Source organism: Saccostrea cucullata, unplaced genomic scaffold (genome assembly GCF_032062105.1).
Source record: "Saccostrea cucullata isolate Sc308-1 unplaced genomic scaffold, CSIRO_AGI_Scuc_v1 ctg139, whole genome shotgun sequence".
Classification (NCBI taxonomy): domain Eukaryota; kingdom Metazoa; phylum Mollusca; class Bivalvia; order Ostreida; family Ostreidae; genus Saccostrea; species Saccostrea cuccullata.
This window is the reverse complement of record NW_026927936.1, coordinates 164,812-183,941: the sequence shown is the minus strand read 5'-3', so window position 1 is coordinate 183,941 and position 19,130 is coordinate 164,812. Positions and strand designations below refer to the sequence as shown.

The following is a 19,130-nucleotide window of genomic DNA, read 5'->3' as shown; positions in this document are numbered from 1 at the left end:
TTTTTTTATTTCATGAAAATTAAATGAAAATTTTAAAAAAAATGCTTATATCCATTTATAACTTCTAATTAACAGTTTCAGTTTCACTGATATCCCGTATCTTAACAGAACCAAAACGACACCTCTTTTTTATTTATTTATTTAATTATTTATTTATTTATTTATTTATTACTTTTTGTAAATAATTCTCAAATATTTATACAGATAAACTGCTGAAATCCTTCAATGCAATACATAACATTTCATCAGTTTACATATTAAAAATTTATTGCCCATTTTTGATGTACAATATTTTATTTCATTATTCAAATAGATTTCAATATTAAAATAAGCATATACATACTTAAAACCCCTTTTGTTTTGTTTCTAAATCTGCAGCTTTTTCAAACCTGTGATATTTTGGAGACATTAATGTATAAATATTTGAAAAAAAAAACACTTAATTGTGAAAAACAACCTTATTTATGATAAACAAAAAATGCTGCATTTTGTTTCAAACAACATTTGAAAAAGCTTCTTACCAGTCAGTAAGAAATAAAGACCAGAATCCATTTTCCAGGAAACACTTTATTTTTAAAGTCTAAAATACACATATGTTATATCCAACAACAGACAACCATTTTACAAACAAAAAATCTATCAGTTTGAGTCTCTTCCTATGCCTTAAAGTTAAGTCATTCATATAGTCTGTGCAGCGTTACGCTGCAATAATTCCAATTACTGCAGGTTTTTCTGCATATTAGCCACTCCCAAAGAGCAAAGTATTCGTGGGAAAGATATCATTAGTGATTGAAAAGGTGTAATTTGTAATTTTAACCCATGTTCAGCAAAAATCAAAGCATACATGGAAAATTAATGAGTTTCGAAAGGGAAATAATCGATTCCAATAGTTTTCTAAATATGTGTAGTACTGTATTACATAGGCATTGCATATTATACATTTAGTCTTTCTGGACGTACCTGTATTTGATCTAGGACATACTTCAAATATTTATGTCCATGCCTGATATTAATTTGCATTTAATAAACTTTTCCTGGTGGTAAATATGCTTCATTTTATTTACCAAAAATATTACAGTAGGTTAGACTTAGCAGATGTGATTCTTCCATTGATTTCTAGACGATGTCTTTAGATGAATTTTAAACTTCAAATGAAATCAATCTTTTGATTCTAAAAGCTTGTCTCTATAAGTCGAAAATCCCTTTAAAGCGTTCTAAAATGTCTTAACATCTTAAAAAAGAATTTGCCTTTGACTGCAATAGAAAATCATTCTCATGAGTTGCATACCAAAATCTCAAATAACACGAATTGTCACGGATTACGAGATTTTACACGAGGCTTAACACTAGATGTTTTGCAAAAAAGAAAATCTTGAAATGAGAAAAAGCAGATTATTTTTTGATCCCGCTTTTTTCAAGTTTAGGTTTAATTTTAAGATATTGGCTGTTGAGAACCTTTTTCTTCTCATAAATTATGATAATGAATTGAATATAAAACAAGGATTATGCTTTTCTGATTATGTTCATTGAAATTTGTATTTTTGCATTAATTTGTTAAAAGATATTTAAAAATCAATATATCCATTTGATGTCAACGGAGTCGTGGAAATGAACATAAGTGCATCGATGAAATATTGTTAACTTGTTGGACTTGTTCTATGAAATATTTTTTCTCATCTTTTCGTTCACTTTTTTAAAAGTCTTTTTAAAGATACTTATTCAAATATAATACGTACATTGTCAAGAAAAAAATCTTTCTTTTACTGTTATAAAATCTCACTAAACAAATGTGTATATAATGTTTCTATCTCAGTAGTGCTCATAATCGCAGATTGCAATTCAGAGAAAATGCAGATTGATTTTTAAGTTGTTTGACCTCTCTTTTGGAGACTTTTTTACTTATATAAAACATCACAATAAACTAGTGAAGAGCTTCAAATTTGGAACATAACTCGACACTGACAAAAGGGTTCTTTATTTTGCCAACGCCTAATATAACGAGGGACCTCGATTTTGAACTTTATTTTTTAGAACCGACCGTTTAAGTAATGAATATTTACTGCTTTTTTTAAATTTTGGTTTGACGCAGCGTCGTAAAGAGAATGGAACCCAATACCTCTCGAGCATGAAGCTTGCGCCCTACTCTTAGAATACTATGACTGGTTGAGTAAATGCAGTTTAATTTTGTACTTCATATTATCAAAATCGGAAAGATTAGAATAGAGAGGGGTTTTTGATGATGTTGGGAGTGTTGAAAAACGAATTAACAATTTGAAAATTTAAATATTTGAAAACTTTTACTAAAAATAATGAAAAACGCCTTGATGTTTGTCACTGAAATCGGCAACATTAAAAAAAACAATAGAAAAAACGTACTCAAAGTCCATTGTAACAATACCATTTATTGCAAGCAGAACAAACACAAGGCTCTAAAACATCAGAAATCAGATCATATGCCAAATTGTAGTATGCATCCCTTGTCGATCAATCACACTTCATGATGGTTATGATCTGGTAAGCAGAAAAATCCGTAGACAGGTCAGTATAAATATAACATCCCCATGTCATCCCCATGTCATCCAACATTCGATCTACCGAAAGAGCATATGTGCAAATTAGATCGTAGTATACTGAGTATGTATTTGTTGTTGAATTTTAGAATTGACCTGAAGTGAACATAAATAATCTTAAAAGTTTTCATGAGCGTAAAAAAGGTTGGTAAAATCTTGAAAACTTTCATTTATACATCTTTGATATTCATCTATGTAGTCCATCTTTTGTTCCCTTAGTATATATCTTTCTAAAAGGAAAATGCCTATATTAAATATCACACTTAATACGCTTTAAGTAAGATGTCAAAACTGAAAATCTTTATCATTGCATACTGAAAAGAGTCAGCAATTGAATGAGAAATGGGACATAATGTACTTGCGTATACATAGGTTAATTTTCTTGTTCAAACATTCTAAAATTCAAAGAAAATGGTTTCAATTTGATATAATCTGAAAATCTACAAGGTATTTGATGGTAAATTCTATAATAATGAACAATGACAATTAAAGATATAAATTGTAGATTTTGATATCAAATGTTCGCCTGAAAGGGTGGTTGAAGAGTGAACCACAAGTTAATGAAATATTTAAGGAAAGATGAAAGATAAATGGAGTGGAGTGAATCAGATGTGGATACTCAAAAACTCCAAAGAACTTTTGAACAATTTGAAATCGCAAGATTTTACGAAAATGAACAGTTTAAAAACGTACGATTTTTCAACTTTATACACAAGCGTTCCCCACTATAAATTAAAGTCCAGGCTTTTTGATATCATTCACAGCTGCTTTTTCAATAAAAATGGAAATTTACTTACCTGGTCATTGGTCATTTGCAAAAATATTTTGTTAAAGCACATTCTGATTTCACACACATGTACTCTGAAGTTGACATCAAAAAGATGCTTGAGTTTCTGATTGACAATATCTCTGTGGTTTTTGGAGAACAGGTCTTCCAACAATCGATTGGAATTCCCATGGGAACCAATTGCGCTCTGTTATTAGCAGACCTATTCTTGTATTCATACGAAGCAGAATTTGTGCAAAATCTTATGCGTGAAAAGAAGAAAACACTTGCTGTGGCGTTCAACTCAACATTTAGATATATCGACGACGTATTGTCAATTAACAATGGTAATTTCCATTCTTATGCCGATACGATATATTTTGGTGAGCTTGAGATAAAAGATAGCACAGAGTCTGACACATCTGTTTCATACTTGGATATTTAACTTGAAAAAGACGTTAATGGTTAATGGTTAATGGTAATCAACCACGCTCCATGATAAACGTGATAACTTTAACTTTTTTCGTCAACTTTCCTTACTTATGCAGCAATATACCTTCATCACCTGGATACGGCGTTTATATATCTCAGTTGATTAGATACACAAGAGCATGTTCTACGTATGAACAATTTCTAAAACAAGGTAAATTACTGACAAGCAAGTTGATGAAACAAAAATCTCAGTTGTCTCGTTTAAAGACATCATTTCGTAAGTTCTTTGGTCGACGGTCGATACCATGACCTTGAGTCAAATGCTGACTAACGTTTTTCATAGTAATTGTTAGTCCATTATTTATACACTGAATTGACGAAGGATGTTTCCGTTATTTCTCGATCATGACAAGGAGCACACGGCGGGTGTGACCGGTCAGCAGGGGTTGCTCACTCTTCCCTGGCCCCTGATCCCTTCTCTGATGTTTCAGAGGTCTTTGTTTGCTCTGCTCTTATTATGTATCGTTTTATGGACTTTGATATTGAATACTGTTCGATATCTCCATATCCTTCATGTACGTTTCTTGATAATATATAATTTTCCTTATACCTACGACTGGCATATTGCTCCGGATCCTTTAACAAGTTTCCTTACAAAATTTTGAAATACATATAATAGCAGGACTTTATGCAACAAACCAGAGGATATTTTTTTTAACTTCTAAATTAGAAAAAGAAAATCGGTGGTGGGCTTCAACTCGATAAAAGATATATAGAGGATGTATTATCAATTAACAATAGTTACTTCCAGTCACATGTCGGTTCTATATATTCAAGCGAGCTTGAAATAAAAGATACCACAGAGTCTGACACATCTGTTGAATACTTGTGTATTTACAATAAAAAAAAAATACGTTAATGGTAACCTAACAACCAAGCTTTATGATAAACGTGATGACTTTTCAATCGGCACCTTCCCTTACTTATGTATCAAAAATCTCTTATCACTTTATAAGGGGTGTATGTATCTTAGTTAATTCGAAACACAAGAGCATGATCTACGTATGCATGTTCTTTTAGAAAGAAGCAAACTAAAGCTATTGACAACTAAGTTGATAAAACAAGAATATCTACAGTTTCATTTGGAGTCATCAGTTCGCATGATTTTTGTCGATACAATGACCTTGTCAGGAAATGTTGAATCAAATGCTGACTGACGTTTTCCCTACGTATTGTTAGTCCAATATTAACGAACTAAATTGTCTACTTTTTTCCTGTTTTCCAGATCATAACAAGGAGCACACGGCGGATGTGACTGGTAGGCAGGGATGCTTACTACTTAATGGCACCTGATCCCACATACGATGCTTGGGATGTTCGTGTTTGCTCTGTTTCTTATTTGTATTGTTTGAATGTACTTTTGAGCTTGAAAAACTCTGTATATTTCATTCCTATATTTTTTTAATTGGATATCTCTTGAAATGTTGATAACTCAGTTATATTTTTGGTATTTTGTTCTTTATAACATGAAAATGAAAATAACATATTCTAGGAAAGTATGTTTTTCAATTTTCGTACTTTGCCAAAGTCGAAGAATTTCAAAGATAATCAGACAATGAAATATCATTTATTTCAAAGCTGAAATACAATGTACAATGTATACAGATGTAAATAATCTCAAAGTGAGACACTTTGAAATAATTCATTTTCACTGTATATGGGATCTTATTTGGTCTTTTGGGAACGCTCAGATTTGAAAAAAACGTGTTCAATGTCACTGAAAGTATATTTTAAACATCTTTTTAGATTAATTCTACTTCTGAAAAGTGTTAATTTCTGAAAAGGACTAAAAGTAAAACAAATAAAAAAAAAACATGTTTATTCAAAGGTAGAACTCGCCTCGTTAAACAACAATGGTTTGCTCTAATCATTTTGCAATGAATGAGTTTTTATATGCTTAAAAATTATAAAATGTCTCTTCTGTATTTTGTATTTAACAGTATGATCTCATAATTTTTTTTATTCAAGTCGTCCATGGCAGAAAACGTTCTATCTTAGGATGCGCCATTTGTAATAATTGCGAAAAAATGAAGATATTATGCAAACGACATCATCACATCTTTCAAAATTCCCAAAAGTTATTTGCAATCTTAAATGCAACATGAAAAGCCTTTAGTTTAGTAAAATTAAGGCTTATCAGTTACCGGTATCATGATGAAAAAATAATACTTAGCCTGGTATACAAATAAATGAGCCAAAAATAACGTCAGAAACGACCGTCCTCAGTTTTATCAGATATGGATTTAACCCCCTATTTTAAACAAAGATAATTACATTAAGAATTAAGATATTACTGTAAGATATAGAAAAACCATTTAAAATAAACAATGCAATAAGCTTGACAAGTATTGGCTGAAAAATATATTTTATATGTATTGTGCGCCATCGGAAAAGCAAGACGCCAAATTTACCCTTCTGTATGCCAAATCTTTAAAACAAGATTTTCCTCATAATATCTTCCAAACTCATATTTACAAATAATAATACTGTTTTACAAAAATTGGTAATTCAATTCTTCACATAAAAAAGAACTAGACATTAGTGTTTTTGCTATCTTTCAAATATCTATCAAACCAAATGAAAGGTTTTCATGTCAAGTACAATATTATTATTTAATGCGGTGGTTTTATGAAATCATTTCATAGTGTGATATGTAAATTTCGTTTAATTGTATAAAACAGCCATATTCTATGTAAAACAGCTTTAGAGAGAAGGTGAAAATTCATGACGTTTGCCTTCAGTTCTTATTGTTTAGTAATAAATAAACAAAAAAGTTAAAATTCTGATAAAAGATGAGCTACTTCTTTAAATCTATTATTCTAAATATTTGATATTTAATCAAAATTTAGTAGGCAATGGAAAAATTAGACGACGTGGCATTATATTGATAAAATTATCTGGTTTTAATTTAGATTGACCAGGTTCAATTTCTACTTGGACAAAAAAAAACAGAAAAAGAAGAATATTTCATCTACTTATATTATATTTAATTTTAACTAATTTGTGGAAGAAAAAGTAAGAAGATAGCAAATAGGTCTAAGGTTTTCCTGAACATGTTTTGAAAATAAGATTTTCTGAAACGAAATTATGCATGCAAGTTATTTTTTTGGAAATGAAAAACAAAGATAAATATTATAAGAATAGAAAATTTGTACAACTTTGAAACACAAAAAAGACTGAGCTACAGTCTTTAAAAATGCTAAGGAGTTTCTTTGTTATTAAAACAAAATTGAATGGTACATGTACCTACCAATGGCTTTTGTCGCCCTGAAATTAAGAGTTCTTCGTTTGGAAATCCCAAGATCATCTGCAACCACAGGATATTCTGTGTTACGTAACATTTTATGGTTGAATTAACTAGATTGCAATAATTAGAAAATGCCATGGAGTAAACTGTGTACATAACACGTTTCTTGTGCATGAAATGGGTTAAGAAAATAGAAAATTATTGTGTACGACTATTTAAAATATTTGGATAGAACTGTAAACCATCATTTCATTTGATTTTGTATAATTGTATTTGCAGTTATTTTTTTCTCATTTGGAATTAAACATTGACGTAAGGTTGGTTGATTTCAGTTTGGTAACTTTTTTGTGTTTTGTCCCTATCATATAACCCTTATTCCAACATGACAATCCGAAGATTTCCTCTTCAAATATTTTCTAAGTTCATGAATTGAATTGAACATATTTTATTGACAAAGTCAAAAGGATCGGACACAAGTTCCGTAACTTAGATAGTCCTCTCCTAATATAACATTTTGTGAAATTGCCAAAGTAAAACATATATACATATGGTCTACTACATACATTGTATACATTGTAGCAATAGAAAGGAATAAATTCTTTTCAAAAATATACAAATATAATTTGAGATGGTGAGGAAAGAAAAAAAAAGTAAACTTATTTTGAAAAACGACCACATTCATTTAAGAAAGATTGAATAGTCTTGAAAAGTTCAGTATTTTGTTCAAAAGTTAGAGAATCATCGCCCCATAGCATTAAATGTACATCTGTACATTTTTCAAATTAAAAAATACTGCTTTGGTTTTCTGTGGATTGAATTTCAATAACCATTTCTTTGACCATTCAGCTAGTATTCTAAGATCATGGTTAAGAATTTGTTCAATATGATTAATATTATCTGAACATTGTTGTAAAGAATTATCATCAGCAAATAGTCTACAAACAGATATCATATTTTCAGCCACATCATTTATATACAATAAAAATAATAGGGGACCTTATCAGATTCTCTTTTTGTTTTTGTGCTATTTTTCTTAGTCTATTGCGAATACGCAAAGTTTTCTTTAGAAGAGAGTCCATCCATGGTTTATCATCTGGCCTTATAGTTACAGTTTTTTCAGGTATGCATTGATGAATAATAGAGTTAAATTTTTCTGTGAAGTTTGTTGTTGCAGTATTAATGTTTTCTGTATCATCAATAAGGCTATTCCAGTCGCATTTTACAATTGAATCATTAAGGAGTTCTAAATCTGCTTGTTTATAGTTCCAAATTATACGTTTATAAGCCACATTTACATTTGTATTCTGGTGAATATATATATAAGTTGCTTTATGATCACTAACTAAGTTCATAAATATGAAATGTTTGACACTAATTCTTATCAGTTTTAAAATAATATAACATAAAGAAATGTATACTGAAAATAAATCAAAATTCTCAAATCTAAGTAAGGAAATGTAAAAATGGAAAATGTAAGAAATATGAATTTTCAAATTCAAATTTCAATTTTGTATGCTGAAAATTATATCAATACATAAGATAAGATTTATTAATAAACATGTCTGATAGATTTTCTGTCATTTGTCATCTTTGTTTCGTAGAGATTTTAAAAAATTCCGATATTTTTGACAAACTCATTTATTACTTTATTCGTTGATAAGGTATATAATTCGTAAATCTTTTGCTTTTTCAAAATCTTAAACAACAAACTGTTAATTTTACATTTCTACAACCCATTTCTTTCATAGGTAAACAGAATTCATATACTTCTGCGTTAAGCATTATATGTAATTCTTCTTAAAGAATTTAACATATGTACAACTGTTGAACATTTCATGTCAAATTGCAGCAGTTTTTTAACCAGGAAAATCTTGGATACGTTAGACTAATACAGATTTTTTGTACATTTTTGTTATGATTTTATAACACAATATTTAGACTTTGTGTTTGACTTACTTTAGCTTTGTTTCAAGTTCCATTAATGACAAGACAGGCAACGAAAATGAAACAAAATAAAAACTGTAGAAAAATATCAATTATTAATTCCTCCAATAAATGCTACTATCAATATGATGATACAATCAATATGCTGTATTTGAAGGCATACGCTGTTTTTCGGTATTTGGTCTGCATCAAAAGATCCCCGGGGAAATACGATGTTAGGATTTCAGGCATTTTTTCTCAAATATTTTCAATTTACAATTCACCTTCTTGGTGGTCAATAAACTGTATTTATGTTTGAAATATATATAGGGATAACTCTTATTGACTAAGGATAAATTGTTAATGTTTTGAATGCATAAATAATAATTAACAAAAATGTTTGAACCTAATAAGTACTTGGAGAAAATGCACACATTTAATTTTTTTAAATTGTATGTTTGTTTACTTTTCACTCATATTAACACTGCACCATTTGTCGGTTGAGGGTTGCAAAGGACTTTATTTGGTAATGACCAATATTTGCCCCCCCCCCCCCCCCCAAAAAAAAAAATAAAACATTGACGGAGAAATATATAATTATGTTCTTAAACAGGGGGATATCTGAAGACTTCAAAACACTTATATTTTCATAAGCAATGCCGTCATATATTTGAAATGACGTCAGAAAAATGACGTAAATTTATAATTTCCATAATTTCTACAGAAAAAGGTATACATAACGTCGATATTTTGAGTAAAAGTCATCAAGCACAGGTCTGCTCCAGCTCCATATTTTGATATACAAGTGTAGAATGACCAATGAAATATTGTTCTAGAGCAGGCCTGTGCTCTATAAATTTTACAGTTAAAATTTTAAAATTTTCTTCATTTTGTCCTCTTTTTTGAAAAAATACACGTAATACAAAATACAATGATTTGTGACGTCATAAAATAAAAAAAATCTACTCTGAAACTATAATATGTTTTGTTAATTTATATTTTTCATACAGTATATACAGCTCAACGCACTTTTAAAACTCACATGGTTTTTCGCACAAATTAAGGTCACATTGTTATAATGCAAAATTGTGTATCGTGCCAACAAAATATATTTCAAAAATGATTTATAACTTAATTTTGATCATATTTCCTTACTTAAAACATAATTCACACATAATAATTGGTGGGATTTTTATATGCTCTTCGATGATATATTATGAGAGTTTCCAAATGGTTTTTTCATGGTTTCTCGTCAAATGCAACCGTCTTTGTATCCGTTCATTTTAAAGCAAACTTTTGCCTTGCCTTCATACAGAAACAGTGCAGTTCATGTAAGTTCTGTATTTTCTGTACATTAATATGACACTAAGGCGCAAGATGATAGAAGTATTTCTCATCTGTCTGACTGCGATTTGTGAAAAAGACGGCATTTTTTCAGGTTAACTTCCTGAAATCTAGCATCATGAAAGATACCTTCCAACGCCAAATTTCAAAGTTTCAGACCATAAATGTAAAAGAATTTTCTTTTCAATATTTACAATTTACTGTGTTGAAAAATAAACAACACTTGATTATCCCATCGTTACACATGATTTCTTTATGCAGTTTTGTCATTTTTCGGCGCTGTATTTCGACAAAACCGAGACAAGTATGGAAATGTGCAAAGCACCTAGAAAAATACTCATCTGTAGGAAGTCAATTTGAACATTTCAACCAAATAGTATCATAGAAAGTTCGATTAATTGACTGTTAAATACTTATGATAGAATCATACACATTTAACATCATACAATTTATAAACAAATTCCGTTTTGGGACGTAAAGTTTTAAAACTTAAGATAATGATTTTAGAGAAAATTTAATTTGAAATATTTAATAATATAATAGTTATGTCTCGTACTGAAACTCGATAATTTTAAGTTTTATTGCAAAAAAATGTGACTTTAATTTGTGCGGAAAACCATGTGAGTTTAAAAAGTGCGTTGAGCTGTACAATTCAGCACATTTGAAGAAATATTCAACATACGACTTTTGTTGGGGCAAAAAATATGCTAAACACCGCAAATAGTCCTTTCAACTTGTACTCGGCACTTACCACGGGGCAGTGAGGGATCTTTTCGTGCCAGTATCTCCTGTGATATGGAACCTAGATTTGAACGGACTCATCTACAGGATCGGTGTTCAAGCCGAAATATGGGATTCGAACCAAGACGCAAGTTTCAACTGACTATTTCTTCCACGCTTGTGACCAAACTGGAAATGAACTTATTGATTCTTCTTCGGCGATATCACAACAAAAGATAAGACTGATGAGCAATTGTATTATAATTTTAACGTTGATTCAATATTTCAATATTTCATTGATTGCCTTTTTTAAGCAGGGGAGGGGGGGGGGTCAGCGGAAATGGCCCCAATAGACCCCTTTTTATATGACGTACTTTGCCTGGGAGTTATTCCTCTATTCCTCTTAGCCGCCATCTTGTAGGGCAAAGTAGTGAATTTTCCTCTTTGAATAACCAATTTTAAACATGCATGCGAGAAATATATGGCGAAAAATATTTACAATCTTAAAATTATGCATTAATAAAGGCTTTAACAAATGTATATTCATAAGTAAAATAGTGTTATCTTTACCTCAGTAACCAGTAAAGCAAAGTGAACTTAGTTGAGAATGAAGGGATCTGGGAATGTTGACCTACTATATGGCGGCCATAGAGAATAACTCTTGCTTAAATCACCTCAATGGAAAAAACTCTATACAAAAAATATATATTCTGTGAAATCTTAATTAACAAAAATATTACTAGATTTGTTCACAGAATCGATATTTAAATTGATCCAACTGACATTAAGAAATGTCATCAGATCAATTAGAAGACCATTTGCTTATGACCCAGGATAAAACACAAATCCCAAATAAATTTAAAAATATGCATCGGCCGGGAATCGAACCCGGGCCGCCCGCGTGGCAGGCGAGCATTCTACCACTGAACCACCGATGCGTTGAAATTCCATGAACGTTCTCAATTTTTGTTGCTAAGATACTTACATTTCTCTTTAAATAGCCTGTCATTTAGCCTCAGGATATAACTGAACAAGAAAGGTTAATGTCCACTGAAAGTGATCTAAAAAGAAAGGGGAAAAAGTATTGAAAATTCTTGTAATTTGCAAAATTTGTTATTTAACATTTATGCTTTTTTTTTTTATTCTTAACGAAAATTATGCACTTTTCTTTATTTGAATTAAAATGAAATTAAGATGTTATTTTATTACTTGAGGAAAGTGTTGTTATCCGCAAAATGAAATTCAGAGATTAATTCAATAATATATAGAATTTTACAAGCGATTGAAAATAAATATGACTTTTGTTTAAGTCTGTTTCAGAATCCTGGGGTCAGGTATTGCATTTTTATCAACGAAAATATGTGACGTCATTAGAGATAATTTGAAACGTTATTTCTGCGAATTGTTGTTGTTTTCTGCTTGCCTTATAGGAATATGACCGGTAGTTTCAAACATTCAGAATTTTTATAAGTTAAAAGAAATCACCCCTTATATCCAATAATTTTTTGTTTACACTAACAAAAATAGAAAACAAAGAATTGATATTACAAGTTGTACACCAAATTAGTTAGGTTATTGAATGAACAGTCGAAAACAATATATTTTAAAAATAGCAGTTATATCGCCATTTAAATTCATTTGTCAAATCTTTCTACGGATTCATTTTTGAACAATAAGTAATTTTCCAATATTGTTATAAAAAATCATTTTTTACTTCAGTTGTTGTACTATATACCATTTGTTTTGATATCTTTGTAAACAATAAGTTATTGCAATTAAACAAAGACAGTGGGTTTTGATATCATGGACTGCTTGTTCAGTGAAAATGTTTAATGGAAATTTTTATACCTTGTGATTATTAAGTCATATATAAAAATGCTGTTAAATTATTCTTACTTACTCTGTTATCTGTTATTCATATGTTAATTGATTTCTTACCATCAAACTCGAAATAAACTTAGAAAAAATACAGAAGAGTCTGGTATATACATATATCCAACTGTTTAACATTCGGAAGTTTTAAGAGAAAAAGACATTGATGTAAACTTACAAGAAAAAATTTAATAAATCTAATCACTTCAACAACTTTTTGTCCTCAACTTCCCTTACTTACATAGCAATGCATCATTTTCATGTACATAGGGTTTTTATGTCTAAGAGCAAATGAAGAAAAAAAAATCGATCTAACAAAATCGTAAACATTGGTCAAAATATGAACTCCTTGAAATATAAGAGGTTGGAATCGTAACAGAGCAGAGATATTGCCTTTTATCAAGTCACACCCATTAATCACATAATTCATTATATTTATTTAGATGGCACGTTGTAAAAATCATCATGGTTTAACAATTTGGTAGGAAACATTTAGATAATTTAAATCATAAAAAGTTAATTCAAATGACGTTTACAAAACGACCATAGAATCTACAATATATTAAATGAACGGGAACATTCAAAGACCTGTGACATCAACTCAATTTTCAGAATCTTGCCAAGTATTGATCGTACTTAGAACATGTTCTAACATTTAGAATCCACTGGAAGGCAGACACATCATAAGCAAATGATAGTGTAACTTAATTATAATAATGAGGAAAATTGACGAGTGTAAATATGAAGACGTAATGTAGTATAGTTTAGATGTTAGTTAGCGACTACGTCTGCAGTCGATAAAACATCCAAATGTGAAGCATTTTAGGAAGACCATGATAACTAATGTTAGCTAAATGCATACTTTACAAACGAGCAATTTCTAACATTTGACAAATAAATTCATAAAGAAGAATATCAATCAAGTCTCGTTTTAAGTCATCATTTTGCAAGTTTTATGCTTACTCCCCCTAGCTACTTGATCTCGCCTTTAATGATTCACTGGTTTAGCGTTTTTGCACTGTTCAGAGTTTATTTTGTTTCAAGGATTAATGAAATTCGTCTTTTCCACCTTTTTCATACACAAAATATATAATATCACATGTCGTAATGTATTATTTTGAATAATGCGACAAATATACTTTATTTTGGTGATTTCGTGAACGAATCTAATAACATTAGTGTAGTTTTTATAATGTTTTTTCATATTCATTTGATCACCAGGTAATTTATAAAGCACGCATATATTTTTTTTCAAGCGAATTACTGTACATGTGTGCTCTAATGTACATGCATGTACATGCATACCTTCACAAAGCCATGTTATTTGTTAATTAATCAAAGGCAGAGAACAACAAATTAAATATGTTTTCTTTACATATTTTTATGAAGTTAACCCTAGGATCTTAAATTTGCCAACGTTATGGCTAAAAGTCAGACCAGCTCATCTCACTTTTTGCAGTGATGTTTCTCTCTTTACTTTTGCCAGCACCTACTGTGGTACAGGACCTTGGTTTATATGATCTCACCAAAATAATCACTCTCATTGGCTCACATTTGGATCCAGTGACGTAACATCTTTTTTGAAATCGGGGGTGGGCTTGGATGGGGGAGGGCAACCATAGGGGTAATGTGGGTGGACGAAGCCAACTTTTCTTTCAATTCCAATTTCTTTTTACCCAAACATACTACATTAACCTAATATAAACTGTACTACAACAAAAGTGTAGAGGGGACCGGACTCTGAAATGAACATTTACTATGAAACAAAGTTATGTATGGTAAAAAGTGGATGGGGGGGGGGCAGTCCCCCTCCCCTCCCCTTAATGCTATGTGCCTGGGATCCAAACCCGAGACATGAGGATCAAATACGGTATTTCATATTCAGATGTTTTACTGACTATAGACGAAAAAAGGATCATCTAACACCTAAATTGTATCACAAACTTCAGCTTTCCTTATGCATGTATTAATATTCCCCTAACGCATCTTTATGGTGTTTATGTCACCCAACGTATTTCATTACCTAAGAGTTTTCTCTGAGTACGATTGATTGTTAAGTCGAGGCATACTACTCACTGATAAGTTGATGTCACCGGGATTTCAATGAACTAGTTCAAAGTCGATATTTCGAATATTCTAAGATCGTAAAATGAACCAAATTTAACTTATGTTTTGATTGTATTTTGGTTCACTTGTTTCATACCAATTGTTAGGTCTTTGTTTTTATACCGATTTTGACTACGGTTAGTTTGGTCTACCTGATCAATACAGAGGGCTTTCGGTGAGTGTGACCGGCCAATATGAGGTACTAACTCATCCCAGCTACCTGATCTTAAATCTGGATTTTCCAGGGGTCCGTGTTTAAGACCTCTTCACATATTTGTTTTCTTGTGTGGCGGGTTGAGAAATGTTCAAAAGTGCCTCCCTAAATGATATATACAATTCAGTGTCTAGGAAATCTTAACAATTGTGCTTAATACTAATAGCTTTAATAGTTTTGACACAATGCACTTTCTACCTTTATGTAGCTTGAAAAAATCTAATTTAAAATCAAATTAAAAGATTTAAGGTAAACTTAATGGAGTAGATTCCACAAATTTGTTTTTCCGGAAAAAAATGTTTCAACAAAAATTCCGAATAAAAACATGCATCGGCCGGGAATCGAACCCGGGCCGCCCGCGTGGCAGGCGAGCATTCTACCACTGAACCACCGATGCGTTGAAATAATATTGAAAGTGTTCAACTTTTTGTTGCTAAGATATTTATTAATCACCTGTCATGAAGCTATAATTTAGCCTAAGGATACAGATGTACAAGAAAGGTCAATATCCACTTAAGATTAAATTTATAAAATGATAGGCTCATGAAAATTATTGGAAATTTTCAAAATTTGTTATTTAACATTCATTTTTAGTGCACTTCTAAAAATTTAATATTGACCAATTTGATTTTAATCATAAGAACGTCCAACTCGCAGATTAAGTGCATGATAAGAAAGATACGTTGTGTTTTTTTTTTAGAATCGACTTCTTATTATATAATTGGTTATGGATCAAATGTTTTTAAAATAAATATTCAGATGTAGCCAATTTATAAATTTAAGATTCTTCTTTATAGAGAAAAGTAAAATGTAGTTGATATTTAAAATTTGAAAACCTGACTCTGGTACCATGAATCATCTAAAGCTTTAGTTTAAATATATGCTGTACTTAAATGGTGTAGAAGTCAAGAAGGGCAAAATAAAAATATTGTTTTAAGAAATTGTTATTATATAAAATGTTTTTGGTATAAAAGATAGGTTTTGATTTTTTTTATTCCAGTTATTCTTTATATCATTCGTGTATGACTAAAACATAACAATAACATATTTTTACTAATCAACTCTGTAAACAATTGCGATAATTTAAAGAATTTTCGATATCATTGATATCATTGACTGCTTCTTCAATGAAAATGGAAGTTGGAAATTTTTATACCTTGAATTTGTGACTTTTTAGTCATCTAAAAAATGCTATCTTTAAAGATGTAAAATTTTATAATTGACAATATCTACGCAGACTTTGGAAACCAGGTCTTCCAACTATTTGTTAGAATTCCCATTAAATTAACTGTGTTAAAGATAAGCTGACCTGCTTTTGTAATCGTATGAGATATGATTCAATCAACAACTCCTTAAGCAAAGGAATTTTCTTGCTAGTGTCTTCACATCTAAGATCATTAATTTCCATTCATATATTAATATTTTTAAGTTCTATAGTCGATACAATGACCTTGTCAGCTAATACAATTTATCATTGAGTCATATGCTATCTGATGTTTTTCATACTAATTGTTAGTCCATTATTTATACACTGAATTAACGACTGATTTTTCCGTTATTTCCCGATAATGACAAGGAACACACGACGGGTGTGACCGGTCGGCAGGGGATGCTCACTCCTTCATTGCACCTGATCCCACCTCTGATGTTTTGGAGGTCCGTATTTGCTCTGCTACTATTTTGTATTATTTTATGGACTTTGATATTGAATACTTTTCATTATCTCCATATCCTTCATTAACAAACTCGAAATAAAAACACGGAAGTGTCTGATAAATACACCTGTCCATCTGTTTCACAGTCGGAATTTTTACCAGAAAAAACATTGATAGTAAACTTACAAGTAGACTTTATATTAAATCTGATGACTTCAGTTACTTTTGGCATCAACTTCCCTTACTTATATAGCAATATAACAATTTTCACATGCGTAGGGTGTTTATGTCTTCAAGTTGATTCGATTTGCAAATGAATATTTTGCTTATAATTCATTTATTTCTAAACAAAGACTACCAGTCGATTTCACAAATCCTTTATTTCAAATTGTACACATTGGTCAAAATATGGACTTCCCCAACTATCAGAGGTTGCAATTGGACTAGGAACAAAGAAAAAATATTGCCTCTAACAAGTTGCAGCTTATGCATTTGTATTGATTCAGAAGATGAAGAACTAGTAAAACGTTGTCAAAATTAGCATTTTTTTTGAAAAATTGGCTTGAAACATCAGTCATTAAAATAACAATGTTAATTCTTCAAAATGAGGTTTCTAATTAAGAACAAAGAATCTTTAAAATATTTAATTTAAACGAAAACATTGAGAGTCCTGTGACATCAATTCATTTTTCAGAATCTTATTAACGTTTAACAATCGCTTGTACTTAGACCGTTCTCTAACATTTCGAATCAACTGGAAGGCAGATACATCATAAGAAAATGATAGTGGAACATAACTATATACCGGTATAAATGAGGAAAATTGACGATTAAGAAATAAAGTAGTATCATTCGTAAAGTTTAGATGTTAGTTGACGATTATCGTCCATAGTCAATGAACCATCCAAATATAAAGCAGATGAGAAAAGACCCCGTGGTGTATTTTTTATTTCGAATTCACTTGGCTGCTTGGATATATCAAGTGTATATAGAAATTACTATGACTACTGTAAATCAGCACATACCTTACTTAAGAGCAATTTCTAAAAAGAGGCAAAGCTTTTAAAGAATAATTTCATGCAGAAGAATATTAACTGTTTCGTTTAAAATCGCCATTTTGCAAGTATTATGCTTACTCCTCCTAGTCACTTGATCTCGCCTCTGGTGAGTCCTGGCCATAAAACTTAGACAAGCTCACTTTTGAGATCAGTCTCACTTTTTCCAAAGGAATTAACAGTGGAAAAGTGAGACTGAGATCAAAAGTGAGCTCGTCTAAGTTTTATGGACCCCAGGCCTGGGGTTCGTATTCTTGCACTGTTCAAACTTTGTTTTGTTTGAAGGATTTCTGAAATTCATCATCTCCAGCTTATGAGACAGTCTATGTCTGAAAGCACTTCTCTTTCGTAGGGTATCGTGTTGATAGAATGAAAGCAATTTAAGCTGCATTTTTGAGAAAATTATTTCGCTGTTAAAATGTGTTACTATGATTTATTTGTATGTACTGTAAATTCCTCAGTATTTTTAATTATCGCGTAATTTCGTTAAAATGTTGATTTTTAGTGTGCTGAAATCTGTGTAATTAATTCGCAAATTATTATTCTCGCGATTTGACGTTGAATAACCCATTTGCGATAATAAGTACTCGCTAAAAAGGAATCTACAGTAATTAAAACCCTTATGATTTATATAACCAAAATAAAAATTTCAAATATGAACAACAGAAGTTTATAAATGTTCAATTTTTCTGTCATTGAAACAGTCGATTAAAAATTTGTAATAAAAAAAATTTTCATGTCAAACTTGCAGCTCATATTGCTTGAAACAAATAAACTTCACATTGTTGATTTCTGGAACGAATAATAATAATAGAGTACTTTTTAAATCTCTTTCATATTCATTTGATCACATGGCAATTTATAAAGCATGCATATACTCTTTTCTTTGCAAGCGAATGACTTTACATGTCTGCTCTAATGTACATGCACTTACATGCAAACCGTCATCAAGTTAAAAAATTAATGCTTTTTGTTTATTAACTTAAGAGAGAAAACTTTTTAGATATTTTAGACCATTGATAATCAAATTCTTATATTTCTTTATATATTTTATGAAGTCAACCTAAGGCATCTTTTACTTGCCAAATTTAGGGCTGAAAAATTAGACCTCCTCTCCTCATTTTGATAAATAAGTTTCTTTTTTTTTTGCCATCACCTAATGCGGC

At 30.6% G+C, this 19,130-nt stretch overlaps 2 non-coding genes across 2 annotated transcripts; both read right to left on the bottom strand.

The window, feature by feature from the left end:
* Positions 1-11,929: 11,929 nt before the first annotated feature.
* On the bottom strand, positions 11,930-12,000 carry Trnag-gcc (transfer RNA glycine (anticodon GCC)). Its single transcript has one exon. It is a non-coding gene; the product is annotated as a tRNA-Gly (tRNA).
* A 3,580-nt stretch (positions 12,001-15,580) lies between these two features.
* Positions 15,581-15,651, bottom strand: Trnag-gcc (transfer RNA glycine (anticodon GCC)). The gene has a single exon. It is a non-coding gene; the product is annotated as a tRNA-Gly (tRNA).
* Between the last annotated feature and the right edge of the window lie 3,479 nt (positions 15,652-19,130).